The 26479-nt window shown below is 37.6% G+C and overlaps 1 long non-coding RNA gene across 1 annotated transcript in view; it reads left to right on the top strand.

Annotated features, from left to right (window-relative positions):
* The first annotated feature begins 9 nt into the window (after positions 1–9).
* LOC136696478 (uncharacterized) overlaps positions 10–26479 on the top strand; it is a 33329-nt gene continuing 6859 nt past the window's right edge. The window contains exons 1-2 of the long non-coding RNA XR_010802619.1: positions 10–135; positions 6201–6356. This is a non-coding gene — a long non-coding RNA (uncharacterized lncRNA). The remainder of the gene's footprint in view (positions 136–6200; positions 6357–26479) is intronic.

Here is a 26479-nt window from a genome sequence, read left to right as displayed (position 1 = left end):
CAATGCTCCCTCGTTTCTCCGTAGCGTCAGGTAATGAGAGTTTGTCTATCGTCTGATGGTGAAGCTATATTATTCTTCAGGATATGAAAAGAGGGGAAAAGATTCCACGAGACTGAGGTGATTGTACTTCTCGAGGTGGGTTTGTTGATAGATAATAGTCTATGAACTATATATTTACAGGTGGCGTGCACTGCGCAGCTGTACTCTGCAAATTTATTAGCTTAACTTTGAAAAATGAAGATGTTTTTTTCGCTTAAACTTACTCAAACACACCAGTACACTCAACCCAGTAAACAAGGAACGTCCCTGGACGTTCAAAATAAGTCTAAAAGTAGTCTGTCCGTCAAGGACATATTTTAAACGTCAGTGGACGTCCAAAATGCGTTTTATACAAGTATTTTATTTCGGGACCAATTAATAACGTCAATGGACGTCCAAAATACGTCTAATAGTAGTCTTTTCAATGTCTGTGTTTGGACGTCTTTTCAACTTTCATTTTCAACCTTAAGAGAACGTTGATTAGACGGCAGTCATTACGTTATTTCAACGTTGAATCAACGGCTAAATGTTTACTGGGAAAGTTCCTTACTATTACATTCCATATTTAAAAAATACGTATCGCTAGTTACTTCAAAGCACTAGGTTGAGTTCTTCGAAGTTTCAGTTCTACCTTAAATGTTTCCGCGATATTCACACGACAAGACCGGCATATTTGACCTTTTCGTTACACCTTAAACAGTGAAGAAGTTACAGTTGCCTGGACAAAATTACTGTACTATTTAAGGTGACACAGAGCTGCATGCTGGAGAATAAACAGCTACGATTGCTTCTTTTTCTTCTATTCCACCTTAAATGCTGCAGTTGTTTATTTATATATAGATTTTTTTAAAAATAAATATTGTTTGTTTACACCTCATTTTGTTCTGTACATGGCTGTTTATTCTTAAGCGAAAAGGAGGGAGAATACTAGTGGAGAGTCAATTGCAACTGTCAAAAAATGGTTACATTTTGGATCCTAAGGTTCAGGTAGGAGGGCCCGTTATCAAAATTATGCTTAGGGCCTCAGGAAAGTGTGGTGGAATAAACGGCTCTGATAACCATTGTGAACCATTGCCCTGTGATGTACTGGATAGGGAGTGTTCCTGCTTTGCAATCAATGCTCTAGACCAGGGGTGTCAAACTCATTTTCACAGAGGGCCACATCAGCATAATGATTGCCCTCAAAGGGCCAGATGTAACTGTAAGACAGTATAAATGTAACCAAATGTAATGTTGAATAAATGTAAGTACTCCTTAATGTTAAATAACTCTGAATGTATTACTTATTCAACTTATAAATATTTGCATAGATGTAAAAATGTTTGCTTGTTGCCCTGTTAACATAAATCCTGTTAATTTGTCAGGTTAAGCAACTCATATTATTTCATTAATCAACAATGAAACTATCCAAGTGAATAAAGAACAATATCATCGAACACAAGTTATGACATTAACTAATTCAAAACTTTGTCACATTTCAAAGGGGCAGATTAACAGTACAACCAACAACTGTGAGCTGCTAAGAACATGTGTAACAGATGTGACATTTTACAAAAAAAATTTAAATGTCTGTATCTGGTCGGTGTTTTCCCTGTGTCCGTGTGGGTTTCCTCCGGGTGCTCTTGTTTCCTCCCACAGTCCAAAAACACACGTTGGTAGCTGGATTGGCGACTCAAAAGTGTCAGTAGGTGTGAGTGAATGTTTGAGTGTGTGTGTTGCTCTGTGAAGGACTGGCGCCCCCTCCAGGGTGTATTCATGCCTTGCGCCCAATGATTCCAGGTAGGCTCTGGACCCACCGCGACCCTGAATTGTAACTAATAATGAATGAATGAATGAATGCATCTGGTCGGGACACACCTGCTCACAGACCTTCAGCATAAACTGCTTCAAAAATGCACCCTCTGAAATGGACTTAGATGCGCAAGCGATTTCTTCAGCTACAATAAAGCTAGCTTTCACAGCTGCATCGTTTTGGGCCGTAGCTCTTGTGAACATATTCTGCTGCGATCGCAGTTTACCTCTTAATTCTTGTACAGTTTGTTGCTTTTCTTGAAGGCTAACTTTGGCATACTTAGCTCCATTTGGTATCAAAATGCAGATGTAAATTGTACTCCTTGACAATTGCCACCACCTCATAACACAAAAGACATACCGGTTTTTCTTCTTTAAGCACAAACATGTATTCGCCTTCCCATCTCTTTTGAAACCTGCCATCTGCATCAATTTTTTTTCCTGGACATTTTGGGATCAATATTTGTAGCCATTTCTTAATTCCACTTGTTGAAAAAATCACATCGAAGAGGCTACACTGTATTCCAGTGGTGGAATGCCGTCACTTGGCGGGCAACATAATCAGCATGCATTGTGGGAAATGTAGTTTAAGGTCAATGCACGCTTTAGAATTAGTGGCGGAATAATTAATAATTAAATCTAAAGGCGTGAATTGACCATAAACTCCATTTCCCACGGCATTAATCCACTAGATAGCAATCAATCAGATCTTTAAAGCTCTTGCGGGTGACATCAAATGACACGGCGGGCCACATTTGGCCCGCGGGCCTTGAGTTTGACACGTGCTCTAGACCAACTGTGACCTGAACAAGATTAAGTGGTTACAGAATATGAAAAAGAAGGAATATGTTTTATTATATGTTATTATAACATTTAAGGTACTGTAGGTTTGTGACTAAATAATAAAGAAAATACATGACTATCAGTTATTGGCCTGTTCTCAAAATGTAATTCTAAACTAACTAAAAAATAGAAAAATGTCATTATAATAATGCTAAATTTCGCTAGCCCTTCAATAGGATTTCTATTAGCATTTTAGGTAAGTTTACGCAAAAAGACACTAAGCTAAAATTAATACACATTTTTCCCTCACAAAATTGGTCCCAGATTTGTACATCAATATATTAGTTGTTGCTTTCTCTGTCAGTGCCAATTTACTTGAATGGTAAAGGAATTCACTTCTGGCATCAGTTATATTTACTTGGAAACAGGCTCGTCTAAGTGAACTTTAACCCTGGAAATTCACAAACCTCAGACATGACAACAAATACAAAACAAAAGAGCAAGACGTGGTCTTGTCTTTCAGGAAAAAAAAAAAGATGGAGGAGCCTGTCAACTGTCAGCAGATTGATGCTTGTTAATTTTAGGCCAAGAATAGAAAACAAAAAGAACAACAACATCACCATATTAAAGTCACTAATATTTGCCTGATTTTTCCTCCAGAAAAAGAAGAGTGGAAGCCTTTTGTGACTGTATCTTAACTCATAAGGCCTTCAGTTCAGCTCATTACAAATAGGAGAGCTTCCTGACTATATTTCCCTAGATATGACAGGAAAATAGTCATTATGTTTTCTCCATTTTAAATAATATATTTACTGAACTGTTAGTCTTTCTGTAATGCCATATGTCCAGATACACCAGTTGAGGCAATAATGTTTACATCTCATTCTCTGATCAATCATTCAGTACTAACAACACTGGAAGGAAAGAAAAAAACATGCACAGAATTGTAGGATTAAAATGGCAAGTCTTATGTAGCAGCAGGAAAACCTCCTCAGTTAGCATCCAGATGTGCCACATATGGAGTGAATACAACAGGGAAATTGCATCATCGAATTCAGTGGATTTGAGTCTCATCAGAAAGAATAAGCCTCTTAAATACGAGTGATATTTCTTCACTTCTTTCAGCAAAATGGGAAAAGCAGGTCCCTTTGTCCAAATTATTACTCAAGTCTTTATGCTTAAAATGACAGTTTAGTGAAAAATCAATTTTGTACCGTTTTCTTTTTAACCCAGAATGCATTTAGTCTGTTGAGTCATGTTTGTCTGAAGTTTGCTTCTATAGGTTAGTACTGGAGCCATGAGGCTAATTGATTATGGAAGTGGATACACTGAATATTAGCATGCAATGTAAATACTAAAAAAAGTCACTAACCTTTTCAAATTATGTAAGTTTTATGAAATCACAAACTGCCTTGCTTTTATGGTTTCTAACACTGCATAACAATGTTATTGTTGGAAAATGAACAACAACGTATGAATAGCTAAATACTTACAAATGGTGGGTGCTTGTAAGTCTTATTTTACACTTACATTTCTCAGCTATGTATCATGACCAACCACCAAGCATTACATTTAATAGAGTTTAAAAATGTAACACTAGACATCATCTACTATATTATTGCATTAAGCCTGGCTATTTCGTCAATCCCCAAAACCAAAGGCACTTGATAAGCCATTTCCTGTTAATAGTTTTCAATCAATGTCCTGACCATTAAAACTAAGTTTACAAAATTCTGAGCTAGATTATATACATCATTCACATGTATATTGCTATGAACCCACAGTGAAGTATGATACCTATTAAGCCTTACTATATCCAGCCATATGAAACCCAGGCCAAGTGCCTGAGCCAATCAATCTGTCTGTTAAAGTGATCACAAGAGTTTATATGACACGGCGATGGACAAATATAGGCAGCTTGGCCTGGTTTACACCCATAAACAGATGTTTTGCATCAGACACTAGAGGTCTTTGGTTAAGCAGACCCGGTGAAGGGGTGCTTAACTGACCCCAATCAGGGAACACATGAATACCTGCCAGAAAAGGAGTCTCATTCAATTAATGAGGCTTCAGTTTCCACTATTTAGCACAAGTTTTCACATTTGCAACTGAGCTTTACAGCAAGTCCCCATTCTTTAGAGTACCAATGAATATGAAGAAGGGTCTTTCCAAGGAAAACACTAGAACCACCTTTAAAATGTAAGACACAAATGGAAAAAAGGTAGTTTGGACAGTAAGGGAAAAAAAGAAAAACTAGTTAAGAACATTTCATAAAAAGCCCACCCAGTCCATAGAGCCTCATTCAGGTATTAGCCTCCCATTCCTCTTTTAAGGAGTCATTCAGTGACAGCTAATTGGGTATTAATGTTCCAAAAAACATAAATGAAAAAACACTGAATTTGCCAAAAACATCTCAAAGGAACACGTCTGGTGGTTTGTCCGGGAGAGCCGTGGCCCGAAGCTGGCAGGAGATTTATGAGATGCTAACACAGCCGACGACAGTGCAGGCCAGGCTGAGGGTCGAGAGCGCGTGCATTAAGGAGCCGGCTCTATTAAACATGCTGATCAAAATATTAACGGTACGCATAAACACAGGCCCTTTATCTGACAGCCATTTACATTACAAAAGCCTTAATCCAGAGGCTAGCTGGGTCTTCCCTCATTAGCCACTGGCCTTTACCTCACACTTCGCCGCCACACTTGCAGGTGGATGCACTACTCCAGTCCGCTATTGTGTTTATGTGAACTTTTCATAAGCCCCCGCTCCAAATTTGTCAAACTGCATCATTGTTTAACTACGTGCCAGTCAAACATAGTACTGCCAGATGGAGGCCTTTCTCTCTTGGCTTTGCCCTTAGCAGAAAAGTCATGAACACTTTTCTACATTTTTTTTTTCTATTCACACTCACCCTTCTAGCTTTTCCCACATGGGTCAACTGTATACGCTTGTATCTAAGCTGACCATGCAGCTTATTTTAGATGGACAACTGTGGAAAAAAATGCTTCCTGCTTGGTTGATGCTTAATTAGGACAATTAAGAAGAAATTAGGAAATTAGGACAAATGCAAATGTGTTTAAAGGAAATTTTGATTTCAAATTGCTGTCTCACAGAGTCTTAAGTTTCTGTTTCACAGGTGCAAGTCAGACCTCAAGTCTTTAGTACAGAATATGTTTAGTTTAGCCTCAGGAAAAGTACAAGCCTACTACAAACCTAAGGAGCCTTTAATTATAAAAATGTCAAAAACAGGACAGAACTGCTGTGTGTTGTTTACATGGAAAGAGGCAAACAACTTTAAACAGTTGGTTACATGTAGTTTGTACTGCACATTTGCTAGCTATCTGCTGTAAAAGATAACCCAGCTGGAGTTTTAGTGTGATTTAGGACAATATATTAGCTAACTTTCTGAAACTTTAACTAAATTAGCACCAGCAAATATGCGTACTTTAGAGCTATGTGCTAGCTAAACACTGAACGTGTTTCTGCACTTATTTTGATCTTATTTAAATTTAAATTGATAAATTGATCTTATTTTGTTGCAATTTTCCTTACATTTAGGATGCTTTAACACATGCCTTTTTCTGACTAGGTTGGTCAGATCAAAAGACGTGGTCTCGGTCTGGATCAAACTGAACCAAGGGTGAAGTTCATGTTAAGTGTGAAAACACTTTTCTGGATGGTTTGGATTTCTGGACCAATTGCAGGAAGTTGAGGCAGCATAAATGACAGAGACAGACAGGATCAGGTGATTTATTCACTGTCTATACATAGAAAACATGTACAAACATTTTATTTAATTTTACTGCACTTTCATGACCAGAACCATTACGTGCTCCTTCAGTGAAAACTGCATCAACAGTGAACAGAGAACATTTGATATAAAATATTTTCTAACAGATTTGAACGCGAGGGAGAAAAAGGTATAACACCCCTCCCCAGATCCACACTATCGCAATCCTGATTTTTATGTTGTATTACTAAAGGTGGGCGATATGACCCAAAATTAATATCATGATATTTCAGGGTATTTGGAGACAACGATTTTCTTGGCGATATGAAAAAAAAACACTAAAAAATACTTTTATTAATTTCAAGAAAACACTATTGCAACAAAATAAATGTTGTGTTAATATTAATTATATTCAATTAAATATAATTAATATATATTAATAGCATTACATGGTTTTATTTATTAAAACAGTTTCAAACACTCAGAAGAATGTAAACATTTGCTTATTTTGTAAACAACAGTAACTTATCAAGACTGCTGAGTCATTACATAAACAAGTCAGTATATCACAATATTTATTTTTTTATTGTTTTAAAAATATGACATGAGGTATTATTGCAAATGATACCATATGGCACAGCCCTATTTATTACTCTTGTAAACATAAATAAAAATTTAATTGACAATATTCTGCTCTATGTCAAATCACACAGGAGTGCACTACATTGGGGTATAAAATATACTGCATTATTATCAGAAAGACACTCAGTAGTTTAGGTTCAGCCATTTAATGTGGAAGCAAATTATGAATAAGGAGCTTCTAAATAAACACTATATATGTCATGTATGTTTGTGTCTTACATAAGATATATATTGATAAGAGCAATACCTAAATAGTAGTATTCCTCACAGCCCTTGATCATCAGTGATCCAGTATGGGGAGATGCAGCCCTCCTCTGTGAAGATGATAGGACATAGGAAAGGCCGTTAGTCAGCTTACTACATGGCAGCGTGAAAGAAAAAGTGATTGGACCGAATGTGTACAAAGTAACAAAATGTGAAATTGGTTCGGACATTGGTCCAGATTTTCACGGTCCTAAATTTCATAATTTATTTATCAGTTAAATCTGAATCTGAGTCAAGTCATGAGTCATTGGTGACTCATCTATGGCAAACAGGGATCGTAGTCACACAGTCACAAAGAAGAGCTTTGATCATGATATCATACCAAGTGCTGACGTGTATACTGAGTTTCCATTTGCTACATAATGACAAAGCAATTCCTTTCAGATGAATCACTAATTAAAATAAGCCTGAGGTTTACAGGAGCAGAGGAATAGTGTTACCAATCACGCTAACATAAATGGAAGCTTGAAGCGATAGGGAGCATGTCACAGCATGATGCTAAATGATGGTTGTAGGATTTCATACACGGTTTTGCCACACCATTATTTTATATTGAATGGTTCTTCTAAGACTTATTCAGCATTTATTTGTAACTGCTACTACGAATTATTTGGAATCTACTTCTCTGTATCCCATGACGCTAAAAGAGTGTGGAATTAGTGTTTATGTATAATAGGAGATACACTAGTGTTTAAGGAGTTAAATGAGAATTTGTCATAGTAAGTGTTACATAACATACAGGACATAACATATTAAAACTGAAAGCCAGTGAAGAAAAGTGAGGGAAAATCATCACTTCATTAGAAACATAGTGGACCCACCACAGTCTGAGATTTAGAATGCAGCCAGAAAAAGGGACAGGGTGAGGGGCCATTCAATGTGTAAATGTCAGAAACAAAAAAAAAAAAAAATCTAACTGCAACCAGAGCAGTAAGTAATAGAAATGGAGAGGGGGAAAGAATGAGAAACTATGTTCTGCTGAAGCTGCACCTGGTATGGAGTGGAGACGTATTTTACCAGATGTTTTGCTGAGAGTGGGAGTCAAGAATGTGTTGATGTGTTTAAGACAATCAACAAAAGATTAAGGATCCTAATAGTGATTGCAGAGCTTTTGTTTTGACAAGCTGAAAAAAGGCCCAAAAATAATATTTACAGCCGAACAAGTATCTTTCGCTGGATGGTGAATGGGCTCCGTAAGTGCTCTGCATCAATTTGGCCAACTAATGCTGGATTCCTATTTTCAGGACAGGGATCTTTCGCCATCAGACGTAACAAATGAGCTCTTCCATTCCACTCGTCCATTTCTAGGTCGTTTCTCGGGTCCATCTGGCCCTATCAGTGTTTCGGCCCCTAATCTAAACAGGTTGACATTCTGCAGGTGTGGGGCCGTGTCTGCTTGCACTTTTGCAAAAACTCCAAGATCAAGCAACTTCCTCTGGGGTTTATAAATGAAGTTGTAGAGGTCAAGGCCCCCCATCAGCCGTCTTCTCCTTCCCCTGATCAATATCCTCCTGGTCTCCGGCCTGCCATCAGAAAAACAGAGATGAGGCAAGGCTTAACACAGCCTTTAACAGAGCCACTGTACAGGTTAAAACGATCTACAGTTCATTAAGCAATATCTAGCTACATTTGAAAATGTTATTCTGCCCAATATGTCATTTGAATCACTGCATGCATATTGACATCTTGATAAAATTAAAATTATCTTAATAATAATTTTCTCAAGTCTATATTTCATGCTATCAGTGGTATAAACAACCCTAAATGTAGGGTAAATAACACTAGGTAGCCTCTGCCATTGTTGCTCTGGGCTCAGCACTGCAGAAACTGCACTATATTATTTTGAAGGAGGGTATAAAACCACTCCATCCCTCTGCACCTCCACCTTGATTTTAGGACAATGTTGCAAATGTGAATTACACTCTTCAACTGTATGTGGAGCCCAGAAGCAATATACCTACCCCCAAAACACAAGGCATATTAGTATTATATATATTTTTTGTTTTTTGTTTTATCCTTCTTCACACTGGCAGAAACATATCACATGAAGGCTAGATTTCCCTAATAATGTAAGAAATCTAGAATACTTTTAAATCTATCCTGTTATCTGTCTTTGTGTTTTTCTATATATCCATCAATTCAACGTACTTTACAACCCTAATCTACACATTAGATTGATTGCTGTCTTTATAGCTCTTGTCGGATGTTGGCGTGTTAGAGAAAGAGTCATTGCCGTCCCCCTCTTTCTTCCTGAATAACCCCCCGCCCCCCATCGTTCTCCAAGTGCCATGAGGGTGAAGGAGCAGTGACTGTACGAGCTGCTGAAAGACTCAGCCTCCACAACCTTCTGCTGTCATGCTGAAATTAATAACCGTTGATTTGTATTTAATGCTCAATTTCCTCTCCATTATTGCAGTAGAGCAGTGCGGGCTCGGTTAGAGAGAGAGAGAGTTCACATGACAGCTCTTTCTCCCTCTCTCTCTGTGCCTCCTTTTCTCTTCTATCCTTCCTCTCAGTCTTTTCTCTGCTCTCATCCTCTCTCATCTCTCTCTAACTTTAACGTTTATTTCTGTTTTGTTTATTTTGTTTATTACTTTCTCTCACTCCCCATTTTTTCTCTTTCTCCTCATTTCTCTCTCTCTTGCTCTCTCTCTCTCTCTCTCTCTGTTTTCACATGTGCCAAATGGCTTGCACAAATGTTGCATGCATGTCAAATAGCATCTCATTAAGCCCTGGCTTTTTTCAGGGCCCTGCATGGAAAAATGTGTGTTTTCTTTTATGTGTGTATGTGTGTGTCAACGGTTCAAGCTTTAAAACAGGAACAGGAATGAAACACGGCCATTGACACGGCTCAAAATACACTCATGACGTTTCGCTGAGCAAAGTGTGAACATTTAGCAAGATTATTTTAGGCCTCACGCCACGGTGGAAGGGGGAAATTCACGGTGGGATTTCACAGAAACGCTGAGAAACAAAGAGAGACGTTACATGAACTGGAAGCCTGAATGAAACCCAGAGCGATATTGCCCTACAGAGAGAAATACCCTCATTTCCCCTGGTTGTTCTTACTGCTAATGTTTATTCAAGATGGGATGAATACATCACGCCTCTCCTTATTACACACCCATTCAACTTCTGTTCTGCATCATCAACTTTTGCTGGATTTCTTTGAGCACCATTTATCAAACTTCCTACCTTTCACTAAAACATTTGTCACCATTCATCAAAGTCAAGTGAACAAAAAATCCAAACCCATGCAGTTTTTATACTAGGTCCTACAAAAATAGAATAAAACGAAACGTTTTCGCCATCAGGGATAATGTCTTACCATAGTGTTGACCCTGATTAACCATTATGGCCATTCAGTATGTGCTGTTATTTCCAAGACCAAGACTTGAAAGCATTAATGAATAGTTTTTTTACAAAAAAAAAAAAAAAAAGAATGTAGAACAATAACATATAACTCTGAAGTGTGGAAATATCTGATGTATTAAACTGAAATTAGAAGCTAGGTTTGGAAAATCTTTTGGAAGCTGAAGAAATAAGAGTATATCAAGCATTTGTGTGGTCCAACATCAGCAGTCACAAAGTCCAAACAAATGAGTAAAAGTCTGAGATGGAAAATCCTGTTAAACAGGGAGAATATAAGTCAAAGCTAATTTGTGTACATCTCAAAAAATACTGTGCAAAAAATACATTAAAAACAGAACTCAATGATATGCTAATCATATAAACTCTATATTGAATCTGATGCAAGCGACATAGTTTAAAACAATTGGGACTGTGGCATGTTAACACTTTGTTGTATCCCCTCCTCTTTAAACAACACTCTTCCTATCTTCTTGATACAAAATTTCAGGTGCTCAGCATCACCCATGTCATGACTTTGGTTTATATTGCACCAAACATTTTAAGTGGGGAAAGGCCAGGACTCCACACATAGGCAAGTTTAACCAATGAACTATATATCATATATACAAACCCATGCTGTTGAAAAATATGTAGAACCTGTTTTGTAAATATCTTGGTGAAATAATCAAGACCTTCAATGAAAAAGACGTCATCTGGATGGCAGCATATGTTTCTCTAAAACTTAGCATTGATGGTGCCTTTACAGCAAGTCAAGCATTCCATATGCACTAATATACCCTCATAACATCAAGAATACTGGATTTTGAACTGTGTGTTGATAACAAGCTGGTTGGTTCCTCTCTTAGGCTCTTGGGTTTCAAAAATATTTTGAGATTCTGATTCATCAGATCACAGGAAACTTTTGTTTTGCCTCCGTCCATCTTAAAAGAACTAAGGCAAAGAGAAACAAGTAGTATTTATGTATCCAGTTAGTGTATGGTGTATTCTTTGCATGTTAGCATGTAGCAGAATCTTTTTAGAAGTGCCTGTGCAGTGATTTCCACTAAAGAAATTTGCCTATTTGTAATTCAGTGCAGTCTGAGGGCCTGAAGATAATGACAATCCAGTATTTGGCTTTTGACAATGTACCATGAATTAAGAGTTCTCTCCAGATGTAATGTCTCAATTTAAACATTTGAAATGTTAATCATTTAAAAGCCTTGCAACATTTTTGGAAACAGGCTTGTAAACGATCAGATATCTGTTTATATACTGATCCAGTGGCACAATCTGTTTTGCTTATGAGAGTTATTATTTGTGATTACAGCTCAGTGATTGTTATCATTCTGCTAAACACCAGTTAGAAGTCAACATTCTATATGCTGCAGCTTACTGTTATTAACATTTTACTTCAGCACATGCAAAAAGAAAGAGGATAATCCTTTTAAAATAATCTTTGAACGGAAGAAATTTAGATTCTAAAATAGTTTGTGATAGCAGGACTATGTCAAATTCCCAAGCTATTAGTTGTTGCCACGAGCATAGCTTACTATGAGCTGCTGTGATTGAGAACCAGTTAACAATCTGGAAACAACAAAAACAGAGTACACTTTAGTGAACCACATGGACTGTGAATTTTGAAACATAAAAACAGAATAAAATTATTAAACAGGTTGATAACCCTAGATCACTTAGCTACTTGCCTAAAACAACAACAAAACAACAATGATTACTAATTATTAGTAGTTATTACTACTACTACTACTACTACTAATAATAATAATAATAATAACAATAATAATATTCAGCATATATTAAAATTATCGCACAGAATCAATAACAAAATTTTTCACTTCTCCTCGTTCCCTACACAAAAGTAAATGTTTTGCTAAATGACTATATACTGTTGATTGCATAAACCTCTATTAATTGTTAGTTAAATTAGTCTAGTAGCTGCCATTAAAAAAAACAAAAAAACCAAAACCTACACACATTAAACAAATCTTGGTTAACTGACACTATTTCTGCCAAGGGGGAAATCAAATTTGCACTTGCTGTTGCACTAGCACTGGCCTAGTGCAAGTAGGCCACACTATCATATAAGTAGATTTATGGAAAATTAGCAGTAAATCATGGCTTTTGTTATTGTGTCATATTGTAATCCAGCATGTCTTACTGGCAATGCTTTCCTCAGTTCCAATGACCTCAATGTAACAAGTGACTTCACTCATTCAGAGCACAGGGCATGAAAAATTTATTACCTCATTGTGTATACGGTTTAGCTTAACGCCTTTCTTAACATTGTGAACGTTTAAAACCCTTCACCACTTACTCAAAGCAAGAGAATAATGTGACTTGTGTTTATTAGCATTTTTAACTGGATATTTAAAGTAAATGAGTCATGCCATTTTGAAAACTCTGTGCACTGTGCCAGTTATATGCTTTTAGACATATTTCTGAGTGGATTTTAAATAAAAAGTTGTAACTTATTGTGTGAAATCAACAGGCGTGAAAGGATATGTCATATGTGAGTACATGTGATATATATTGCAAGCATCACTTGCTGAAATGAATAGCAAGAAGTGGTGTGACTAATCTCAGCTGGCTGCCAAATGCTTGAGGACACCTGTCCGTAAACAGAATGAATAAGAAGTAAAACTGTCACTTATGCAGAACTTAGGCCATTTCAGAATCACAGTACAGTAAGGTTCAAATTTTATTTATATATATATACCATATATAATATAATATAACATAATATATATATATTCAAGCTAGCATTGGTATATTCACATATTTATATGTGACATCATTCATTTTTTTTACTTAATACATAAATTACAAAATTGTTCTCATATACTATAAGGCTAACAATTTGTGAGAAATTATTGATCCAACATTTAATTTGAAATCAAGGGTTTTAATATTGTTTTACTTCTTTTGGTCAGTTACTGATATTATGGTGCTTTCCCACTGTGTGCTACCTATCCTAATATACTGTATATATTTTGCTTCTCCTGGTACTTTTTTTCGCACCTGCTCGCTTGTGGAGCCAAGCAAGATAATAGGGACTAAACAGTGATGTGGTAAACCTTGCAGAGCACTGATTTGCTAGAGAGACTTGTCAATCACAATGAAATACAGACATCAAACACAAACTAACCATTTGTAAAACCTTCATGCTACAGTAGTAATCACATTTGTTTTTATCAGACCCACAAAAGCAGCTCATAAAATTGTGATGCTATCGTTAAGAGGTTCAAAAGCTACTTGGATTGGTGCCTGAAAAAATAATCCAGGGAGAGCTGGATGGTGCAACAAGGAATAAAAAAAAAACCTCATCTGATCTGTCTGAACCTGTGCGTGACTATTTTGTGTATTCAAATACTCTATGAGAGGACAATGTTTAATATTACCACCGTTGCTGTGGTTTACACTTTATGATGTCACACCCTACATTTTGGGGTGGGGGTGAGGGTGGTAGCTCTGGTAGTGGAAAAGGTACCAGGTACCAAAAGCGAGTAGAGTCGAGTAGTGTAGGTACCATTCAGTGGAAAAGCAGAATTAGATTGGTTTGGGGACTCAATTGCCACTCCAACACCTCACACAACTCCAGAGCCTGTTACATTATACCCCTTTAGGCATTGAGCATGGTGAATTTAAGCTCATATCTGCTCCTGAATTTCCCACTTTCATGTTCCTTGCATTTGTATGGAAATTATATATTGGATGTACCTTAAAGTAACTGTATTCACTAATTAAAAGGGATGTCTACAAACATTTATATACACATACAGCCAAATGGGCAAGTGGTTATTTAAGGGCATTTTTACTCCACTGTTTCTTCTGTCCTCCCACTGCTCTTCGACCTCATCCTATACTCCTGGGCCTTGTTTGACTATATAATTAAATTCTTTCAAGCGTGTGTCACAGACTCTTTGGTTTACCCCTCTGCCTTCTTGGCTCTGGGGTTAGATAAACATGTTAACACTCGAGCCGGCACTACAGCAAATCACCACTGTCACAATTACTGTCTTATCTGCCTGTCCAACCTGGCTGTCTACGAGCCAATTACACAGGGTACAAATGAAGTGTTTGTGTTTCATTAATCTCAAATTAGTCATCATACCCAATGACGCACCTGCAAAAAGACCTGCTCTGAAAAGCACGCTGCATCTCTTACCGTCATTTCGTGAGCAGGTTTTCTTAAGAGAATTCCTCAGTGACAGGTTTTCTGGACGCGGATTGCTTCATGCTTTTCTCCACCTGTGGAAGTCACAACAGAAACCCCCTTCCGACCTGCTGACAATATGTCCCTGCTTGTTTTGACATACAGCCCTCAAAACAACTGCTGGGAATAGGCCTGTATGAGTTAAGGTGGGGTGGCGAATGAGAAGGGGGAGAGAAAAGGCTCTGAGCCATTTTATAAAGACTGTTGAAATACAGACTGGCACAATTATAGCATGATCCATTAAGAGCTCCAAAATAATAGGTGCTACAAGTCCGTTTGTCAGCAAGTGCCTAAATGGCCTGCGGTCTTGTGCACAGTGATGTAATTGTATGTCTTTAGAGAGCTCTGAGTGTACACTAGGAATAGTGGAGCTCTGCCTTGACTTGTACTGTAGTTGCTTTTCCTTTCTTTTCTTTTTTTTCCTCTTTCTTTCGTCTAAACAGTTATGTTTAAATCCAAAGGCATTGAGCTTTTGGTAAATCTTTGGAAAATCCAAACTATCCAAATGCAACTGTCATCTCCTCCTGTCTAAAAAGAAAGCCCCCTTTGTAATACAAGCAGAAGAAATCTTCTCGTTCACGTTTTGGCGGAATGCACTGCGGTGTAACAATGCTGATTGCTATTACTTTGCAAGGAAATTGGACGAGCGCAACACATCTGGAAAGAGCATTAGAAAACAAGTCTGCTTCCTGACCTAGAGGACACGAGCTTTAGAAAATCGGCGAATACACTTGACAGGATGTCATGCGGGAAATGACAGTACTTTTCGTAATGATGTATTCCATTACATAGAGATGAAGCTAAACGTCTGCTGGTATGAAGAGTAACTGCATCTAGGGTTTTGTGAGAAGAAGTAAAACATCTTGATTTGAAAATGTTAGCCTGTTGGCTGTATTTACAGTCTTCATAGCTGTTTGGGTAAACGCTTTGTCATTTTATATTCTGAAATTGCTCAAATTTGCTTCTAGTCTCACTACCAGAAAAACCAAATACCGTCCACACTGACAAACGGAAAGATGGATCCAAACAGATAATATTACAGACATTTTAGACATTATAATAATATGGATAAAATGGTTAAATTATTGTATGGCTTCACCAAAATCTTCGCTTCTTAAAAGAATGAAAAAACCTACATGGAAATTGTTGACAACCAATTATTTATTTAATTTTCTGTCAATATGTTAATTCATTAAAAAAACTTTGTTCGTTTTCAGCATAAGGCAAAACAGCCTTATCAACTGAATATAATTTCAGTAGTTTATAGAATGAGAACTGAAAAAAAAAACCTGTTGGGATTTCCACACCTCCAACATTCATTTATTCATTCATTCATTGTCTGTAACCATTATCCATTTAGGATCGTGGTTGGGCCGGAGCTTCTGAAAATAAAACTAATTTCTTGAAATTGCTGGAAAATAAATAAAGGATGCACAGTCCCAGCCTTTTGTACTGTACTTTAGGTTGAGTCATTACACCAGCCTGGGTCATTGTTATTGTTATATGGTTGTAAAAAATGGAATTATGTGATTGTGATATATCAAATGATATATATTAACATTATAATCTTAATGTGGTATAATTTTATTCATACTAATTTTTAGACCATTTAATTGTATCCATTTTTATACAAAGCCTTTGTTTAAATATTAATGTTTCATTTTAAAAGCACAATTTCAACACGTTTAAACAAAGTAGAGAGAGAAAGAAATATGTCAGGAGGTCTTGGTACAACCATAGCAATAATAATACTCTTTATACAACAATGATACTTTAAGTGCTGTTTGATTGCACAGTTATACATTTTGTAAAATTCTGCATGACCCTCAATCGCTCACTATATGGGCTCATCTGTCATATCAGTGAATCTCTGCGGCCCTTAAAGCCATGAAGAGCCACTTCATGTTTGTTTAGTTACTTATTCACTATGTGGAGGTTTGGAGGGGCTTCAGAGGCAAGGGCAGCAGTTTAGTGCAAAAGACTTTGTGGAGAAAATTATGAAGCTTCATTTCAGCATCAAGTTTATGCAAGAAATTATTTTGTTAACACAACTAGCCGAATATATAAAAACGTCTGCCTGAAAGACTAGCCAAAAGTCAAAAAGGTCTTATATCATCATTTAGCTAAGACATGTTTTGTGTCCACAGTTGCTTCCTTTATGTTGGCACTGGAGCTATGATAGTAATGTAATTAACAAGTAATGGAAGTACATAGACATGATGTTATTGTCCTTTAAACTGCATTGAAGCACATTACATTAAAATGGCTTCATATTTATTACATACTAAAACTAATTATTCATCCAGTCATTCATTTTATTTAACCGCTTTATTTTGTTCAGTGTCAAGGTTTGTCCGGAGCCTACTCAGAATCACTGGGTGCAAGGCAGGAACACACACTGGACAAGGCATCAGTCCATCACAGGGTACCACACGTTTATATGAGCACTTGCACAGCCAATCATCCAACCAACATGTGTTTTGAATTGTGGGAAGACCGCGGAGCACCTGGAAGAAACCCATGCGAACTCAGGGAGAACACACCAAACTCCTCACAGACATTGACTCAAGGCCTGGTTTGAACCCACAAGAATGTGGTTTTGATCCACAAAACCCTGGAGCTGTCCAACCAAAAAAAGAGAGGAGCATCAAGTCCATGCCATTCTGAACTTAAGCCGTGATACTAAAACTGTTACATTTCAAGTAAAAAATATTGTTGCATTTGGGGCAAAACCTTTATACATCTAAAATGTTACATTTACATGAGAAGAAAAAAATGACTGTTGAATAGAAATCAATGGAACAAGATCATTAAAAAGTAATTTAGGACATTCCAGAGCATTCTTATTGTTCCACAGGGCAGACGCCCTGTGATGGACTGGCGCCCCGTCTGGGGTGTGTTCTTGCCTTTTGCCCAGTGATTCTGGGTAGGTTCCGGACCCACAACAACCCTGAACTGGGCATGCAAGTACACGCAATGAATGAATGAATGAATAAATAGAAGGTATCTGGCCTTTCCAAGTTCTTTGAAACTGAAATAGAAATGCCAAAATGGAAATGTTCACATATTCATTAGCTTATTGCTAATATTCTACTAGAATCCCATAGAAATGTTTATGTTGCAGTATTATTGCATAGGTGTTTTACTCTTCATGGTCCAATTGAAAGGCCTTAGTCTAGAAGTCAAGAGTTATATTTGGAAGCTACATAGAAAACAATGTAAACTATGTGAGATTCTCTAAATTATATAGGATGGGAATAGCAGTGTGGAGCTATTGGGGATCGTAGGCACTTACCAATCCTCTTAATGGAATGAAATTTACATAGAGATAACCTGTTGGTTACAAGCTTCCATCACACGTAAGCAACAATAGCTCAAGCACCAAATATGTCTTGGCTGATTGACTACGTTTGGAGCAAGGGGGTGGAATGTGATTTCCGACCAAATAACAGATTTATGTAGGTGCCCTTACACAGCGTTATATGAACAGGGCACAAGCCAACAAGAAAACAAAGTGGTGCTGTCAGTTTAGTCATTTTTGTCGAGGCGTATTTACTTTGTGCCAAGAAATCCCCTCGAAATATGCAATAAGCGAATGTTTGAAGAGGGCTCTCAGTTCAGATGAGCCGAGCTATCAAAACAGCTTCAAACCAGCCTTCCATTAGGTGAGCTCTATTAGTTTTCTTGCCAAAGTGTTGTTGCTGGATATAAGGGAACATTGAGCTTTTTGTGGGTTGAGTGACATGACCCTTTGTTGGCCCCTCTCTTGCTGAGGATGGGGTGATTCACTAATCACCTGTGTACACACTCTTTCCTCACTATTCTCTCCTAGCACTCCATCAGAAACAGAGGGGTGACACATACTGCAACGTGTTTTCATTCAGCCCCACGGCCTTTCTGTAGGAAACGGCTTAACGCCAATGTTCAGTGAAGATTGTGAAGTTTTTCGACACTTATCTACACACAGGAAACGGCACAAAGTTAATCTTATAATGCACACTGGCTCTATATTACTATTATGTAAATGTAATCACAATTCATTTAGATTGGTTAGCTGAAATCCTTATCCATTAAAAGTGCCATTTAACTGCTTTTTAATATTGAATATTCATGACTATAAACTAACGTTTATTGCTGCATGTTTAGAGTGCTTTCTCACAAACGGAACACAGCATATATTAACATACACTAACTCAGATCCTCCTGTGTTTCCCTAACAAGACATTATATACAAGCCTCTTTCATAACTGTAATTAGCCGTTAATGTTATCTCTTGTGCTCTCATTGCTGACCTCAAGCGCAGAGCTGGTAAAAACTAACTTTATAAAACAGACTCTGACGGTGAATCGGCAACCACTGAAGCTAATGATTGGAGTAACTTTATATTTGAACTGGCGCCTTAACGAAGGCTGAAAGAAGACCCACACAGTCTGACTCGCTGCCAAAACACGTTGACCTTGGTGGTGCACTTTCAAACAAAAACTTTGCGAAAATAAAGCATATTTATTTCTCTCAGTGGTATAATTTTTTTTTTTTTGGGGGGCAAAAGCAGCTGTATCCAATTTTGCAGAGGACACGTCCCTCCCATCCCCACGGTTCCTACGCCCATGCCTCTCAATGTAGAATGGGCAGTCCTTTAATGGGTAAAGTTAATTTATATCAGCTTTACCTTGACCAATCACAAAGCTGGCATAGCTCTGCGCACTCTGAGCAATTTCATGCTTGAGCAGACCGCAATTATGAGCCTCACACAAGACAGGCTCAGGGTAAAACAGGGTAAGGCACAGTGGGTAAAACATTTGAGGCTCACACTGAGTAAAACCAGTGCTCATTTCGAAGCACTCAATGAGTAAAATCGGTAGATGTTTTAAGGCTCACACTGAGCAAAAACTTAACACATTTCACTGCCTGTAGAGTTCCAGAGCTCACAGTCTGTCCGAAGCTCAAAATCCTCAGTAAACCATAAACATCTGTGACATCTCATCAGTGTCTTGTGACTATGTGTTGCCTTGGTAACGTAAACAAAAAGAACATTCACCAGTGAAAGGGCTAAGCGGCATTTTAGCAAGTTTTGTGGAGTGTTTTTATCATATTTCTGCTTTGTGTTTTCTATTTTAACTTTAATGAAAGCTTCGCTAACACCCATATTTAGCATTATCCAGAAGAATCTGTTTAACATAATGTGTTCCCAGGGGCTTTAACAATTCCATTGTACTATTGTTAGTCCCTATTGTACTATTGTTAGTTCCTATTTTCAACACTCCTTTTCCGTTTAACCTGTGTCTGATCCACTTGAACCAATGCAAAACACAGTAAAACACCACCACCATTTCAGTGTCACTGAGAATAATCCACCACCCAGATAATTACCGCTCTGTGGGGGTCCTGATCTTTAAACAACAAGGTGAAAACTGGCAAACACAGACTGCAGAGCCACAAGAGCCCTGTAATTGTAGAAAAATGAGGACAGAAACATGAAGGTCATTTTAATGTTTTACTCTACAACACTACTACTATTTTAATCTACAATGAGCCATTTCAGATCAGACCACTTGGAATATTTCTGTTTACACTGCAATGAATCCTATATGTCAATAATTTAAGTAAGGAATTGATATATGGATTAAAACCTTAATAATGACTACATTTTTCTTCATCAAAATAGCAGCTTTAAAACAAACCTCAGTATATAATATACTCCTGCAGGAATCTGTGTTGTCATAGCAGCTGCACAGTAGGCTACACAACAAGCTAGCGACTTGAATGTATATTTATATTAAGCATAATCCCTGAGACTGAAGACATATTTTCCAATTCTTAGATCATTTTCTGTACCCAGGTCTATTTTGTTCATTGTGAGTACGTTTGGCAGGAAAACAGGCATTAGGCCTGTCATAATTGGCATGTCCTTGTGGTGGCTACAAATATTATTTGAACTGTGGTACCTGGGGAGGTCATTACAGTCATGTTCATGTAATTGTGTGTTGTGCATGTCACTAGGAGCTAAAAGGGCCTGTGTTGTGCACATATAAATGTAACATTGCCTGAGCATTAAAGCTGTTGTTTTTGTGTTAGGAGAAAGTTAGGCCTTAAAGGAGATTTTTATTAAAACAGGCAATTATATATGCTGTTATATGTTACCCAACCATGAACTTTGAGCTTTGGGAAGACACTATATGCACAAAAATAAAAACTAAATTAAAAGATATATATATTCTGCAAAAGTCAGAAACAACCCTTCATATTTTTAAATGTCCTATCAAAATGGCCATTCATAATTCAAGGCATATGTTTCAGGATTTGCATAAGGAAGAAATAGTATTTCTGAGGCTCCTGTGTGACTGTTTGTTAAATATATTTGTTCTCATTTGTTCTGGTTAGAAAATGTAATAAATGTCTCTGTATTATAACAACATCAAGAACTATAAGAACAGCAATAATAATAATAATAATAATATAATAATTTCTGAAAATGAAGGCAATTTTTGGAAAATGTAAAATAAACTTTCTGTCATTTGTTAATTCCTACAAATATATAATTCGGAAAGTTATAGAATATTTAATTATTGATACATCCAACAATAAACAGTAGAAGTGGCAACAGGATTCATAATTACATATAAAATGAGTATATCTGAGTATATCAGTAAATGCTCAGAGTTTTCAAGAGAAGGGGGATCATGGTTCACCAATTTGTGCAAAACTCATTTCATGCAAGGTTGGAAACCAAGCATTGTGTCAAGTTGCTGAGATAAATATACAAACATTAATTAGGATTACTTCATAAAACCATTGTCACATAACAAAGTAGATAGCTGCATCAAGAAATGCAACCTGAAGCACTATTATGCAAGGAGAAACCATACATCAAATGTATGCAGAACATCCCAAATTCTATGGGCCCACGCTATCCAAAAGATATTCTTTGTCCAGAACTGGGGCTAGGTTCGCTGTGTCATAGACAAAACAGTTAATATAGACTGGGATCCGTAAAAAGGGCAAAAGCCAAAACCTATTATAGTATATGATGGCCTCAGTGCCAATGACATGGGTGACTTGCATATGTGTGAATATGCAGAGGTGTGTATTGGAATTTCAGAGAGATATATACTACCACTAACATTTTTTTTAGAAAGTCCATGGTTATTTCAGCACAACAATTCCAGGCCTCATTCTGCACATGCTACTATGCTACAAAAGCCTGGCTTCATAGACACACATTGTCTGAGTTGACTGCCTCTGAAAATGTATAGCACATCAAGTGAAGTATAAGACAATGGCAAAGTTAAGCAACTTAGAATTTTGTATTAAGAAGGGAACAAGCAAGGATTGCACATGCAAAACTGCAATTATTATCTTCTGTTGCCAAAAAAGCTTTTAAAGTGCTGTAAAATAAATGTAAAAGTGATGTAGCACAGTGGATATTATCCCTTTATCCCAACTCTGTTATTCGTCTTGGTCGATGAAAACATTGGAAATATTTTATTTGTACTTAAGTAAATGTGCAAGAGAATTAATGAACTACAGATGATATTTAATGCATCGTTTTTTTAAATAGCAGCAACAATTACCTTTTTTTTTAAGCGGGATGCTATTTTACTGTTGGCTTCAGTTTAATTTTAAAGAATCAGAGTTGACATGTGGGGTTCCTGGGTGGTGTATCCACTTTCTTGTCAGTCGGTGTAATCAGTATTAGTATAAGTCAATCTCACAGGTAAAATAAGCTGTAGTTCCACTTGTATATGTGTGTGTGTGTGAAAGCATTCAAAGAGGTTGTTCTTTGGTGTTAGCGGCTGCTCTTAAAGTAAACATTACCCTAAAGCACTTGTTCCTGAACTCCACCTCTGTTGCCCACCCCCACACACACACTCATGCAGTTAGAGTAATACAAAGAGGGTAGAGCTTGGACACTTTGGCTTCTTCAGCACTGATAGGGTGCAGGCTCTAACCAGAGCTTTTCCAATTGATTCAGTGGCACGCTCCTTGTTAAATAAGGTGGTAGAAGGTGGGGTAAAAAAAGACTTTTAGTTCATTCATTAATCACAGAAGTAAACAGCCCATCCAGTGACACCTGGTGGGGTTAATGCCCTGGACTCCTGGAGTAATCACAGGTCCCCCGCCCCACACACACAGGCCAGCCACTCACGTGAAAAAGCTTGTGATTGTAAAGGAAATGGGAATTAGCAGAAACATTTTGGAGAAGGCGGTCTCCCTCGTCGGCTGGTAGCACATAAGGGAGGGAGCTCTGGGCTGATTGGAACCCTCCCCTGGGGGCGGTCGGCCAGGGAGAGCTGGGGGGGGGGGGGGGGTCAAAGGTCGAGCCTATACCAAATTAGTAGTGTCTGTTATTCAAAACCAAAATAAAGCAAAAGCAGTTCTAAATGACCACCCTCCCATATACACCCCCCACCTCCCTCTTTCCTCTTTCTCTGGAGTGCTTTCTGGGCTCCTTCTTCGAAATTACTGAGAGGCCACATTGCAATTAGTGGTTTGTTTCTTTTAGACTGAAATATGGCCATAATTCATAGCTTTCAAATCATTTCATTGGAAAAGATGTATGGGCTGGCAAGACTGGAGAAGTAATTGTAACACATGATATGGCAATTTGTTACCCCAGCCAGCGAGTACACAAGGCATTTGCATGCCGTGGCATTAAAAGGTGGAGGGGGGGGAAAAAAGAGGCCCAAGATGCCATTTGTTTCCAGCAAGGTCCATAACAGAACGCAGCCTGCTGAAGTTATTACACCTCTCTTCATCGTTATAAAGAAGTTTGAGGCATTAAAAGTTGCTTCACGTTTCTGCTTGTAATGGCTCCAGCTAGTGACTTGTGTGTCAACACTCCCCAAAAAACAGGCTCCTGCCTCCGTTTTCAAGATTTTTTTCCCTTTTCCTTAACGCTCTTTAATTGCTGTCTGACTCAAAACCAAGGGCAGAGAGCTGCTTTGTATTTTGTTTGAATATACAAACACACATCCACTGTTTAGAAGCATGTGTGCCACACAACCCATGAGGAATTGCCCTTGTATGCGACTGACAAATGTAGAGAAGAGATATGCGCCAAGGCTTTGTTTTACCCAGATTTTACAGGCTAATCCTCTTGACATGAATCATTAAGTTCTCTATGCAATAATTACTGTGTCAAAGTAATGGGCCAAAAAAGTATTTCCATCCCTAACAGGCCTTTCTGTTTCCCAGAATGTTTAAAGCTACAACGTTTTGCCAGAGAGGAAGCAGAGCATTCACTTTTCTGCTCATTTTTCCAAGGAGCTCCTAAGTAGGAGTTCTACTTATAATCGTAGTTAAATATGTCTCAAAAAAACAGTCTGGCTCATCAGACCCTGAGCATGTTTCCTACCTTTTGTTGCATAATGGTCAATTTGATGTTCTCTTTGTTAAAGAGAAAAATCGAGAGAGAATTATCTTATTAAATAATTGGAAATGTCCTGAGACAACACAGATGTAGATGTACCCTATCTATGCTGCTCTCTCCAGGCCAGGACTATTAAAAAATAATCTTCATGTTTTTTTCAAAGATTTCCATTCTGTTTCTCATTTCATTATTTTATTTTATTTATCTGGAATTTGTGTGGTCATTTGGTTATATTAATTTAATATATACATTTCTATTTAGCAACACATCCGTAGAAGGATCTGAAGATTTGAATGTCAAGGATATGACATCATGATTTTACTATCACAGATAATAGCAACATTTAGGGGTCAAGTCTATTCAGGACTGTGAATTCTGTCACCAAACACGTGAGGAATAGCCTCTAGTGTGGAGCTGTTTGAGATTGTAAGCAGCTTAGTAATTACTGGCATCACTGAATTGCTGAGGGATGTGTTTTCTCTCTCTCTCTCTGTCTGTCTGTCTCTCTCTCTCTCTCTCTCTCTCTCTCTCTCTCTCTCTCTCTCTCTCTCTAAGTGACGGTGATAATGTCTCCTGAACAGAATTGGCGTGGTTCCCCTCAGCGCACATCTGCCTGACTGCATCGCAACCAATGATAAATAGCAAACTACACTTAACGTCCTCAAGAGAGGTTCACCCAGGGGTTTTTATATGGGAAAGTTTACAAGTGCCCTGCAATAAATGAAGCCACAGAAGCACTTAAAATGACAGAGGGAGTGGATTTAAACGTCTGCTTGGCAGTAGAGATCCCTAACGGCAAAGGAACGAAAGGCTGTTTCAGGCCTTGGCTGGACACTAGCCAGTCAGAGAAGAGTACACACTCAGCAGAGTTACATTACAGGAATTACATTAGCAACATGTCATAGGCGCTAATTTACACTTTAAACCTGGGCCATGCCTGGCAGCTGTTTGGGAGATGTCTGTCTGGAAGCAAAAATGATTTGCCTGGCACTTCTAGCAAAAAATAACCACATCACTGAGTTATTTTAAAACCTTAAAAACTATGTAAGGGCTGGGGGCAAATGTAAGGCATATTCAACTGTTTATGTCTTTATTACTGGAAAAGCAGCATGACTATGCTCTGATGTGGTGAACCATGTTTCAAACACCTGTACAATACTTGTACACTTGTACACAGTATGCAGTGATTAAAAACAACAAACAGAATAGAGATGTGAATATGTTAAATATTAATATGTTGCTTGACCCACACAGGCTATTGTTGATGAATTCTAGATCGTGGTGGAAGAATACATTGTGTTTTTGAGGTAAATTATCACTTGTTTTTACTGATGTTTATTCTTAGCAAAAATATTTTTTATGGTGTACAATTCCAGTACTTTAATCTGATTGATGCTGTTGTGTCATGTACAGAATACTCCCCTGATGTGATTTTCCACATCATTAAAATCTATATTAATGTATCAAGTTATTAAAATGCATAAGGTAAGGAAAGCATAAAGAAATGTAAATATATTGAATTAAAAGGTTTGTTGCTTGGCAGTCCTAGTCAACTGTGGTCGAAGATTGCATTGCATTTTTGAGATTATTGGTTAATTATTAGGATTGTTATTATTTATGATGAATTTAATTAAAATAATTATATACATACATATTTACATATTACATATTACATCTCTAAGCTCTAAGGCACCTTATACTAAATTGTAATTTTGGCATGGTGGCTCTCAACCCCTTTAACTCTAATAACACTTACTGAAACCTGTAATAGCTTATTGTTTAATCTTGTAAGCCAATCTGAAGCCTCTATGAGCACCACATGTTTTTCTTTTACATCTCCGTGTCTTTTGGAGGTGTTGTAGCATGGCTTGAACTCATTGATACAGAGACAACCTGTTTTAGAAGAATCACACTTGGCTCTTCCTCAGTCCCAGACTAAGGGGGGTGGGGGGGGCTGAAATTGCTTTTAGAGGGTCTGGGTTGAGGAAGTGCAGGTACCTTGATGAGATATGCACTGTATACAAAGCGGATTTTATTACTCCATCATTCAGGGCCCGCCATTCTCCCCGGCCCAATTTTCCACAGTGTTGCTTATGTAAATTCACAGCGACTGTTTATTTCACTCTATAACATGGAACGGAGTGTCCACAGCAGGTGATCCATTTAAATCAGAGTCATTGGGCTAAGACACAATCCCTATGGATATGTCAAGAGGAAAGGAATTTACAGTGAGATTAGGAATATAACACATTTATTATACTTTAGAAGGGACGCAGATTG

The sequence above is a fragment of the Hoplias malabaricus genome, chromosome 5 (genome assembly GCF_029633855.1).
Source record: "Hoplias malabaricus isolate fHopMal1 chromosome 5, fHopMal1.hap1, whole genome shotgun sequence".
Classification (NCBI taxonomy): Eukaryota; Metazoa; Chordata; class Actinopteri; order Characiformes; family Erythrinidae; genus Hoplias; species Hoplias malabaricus.
This window is presented reverse-complemented; position numbering and strand designations above follow the sequence as displayed.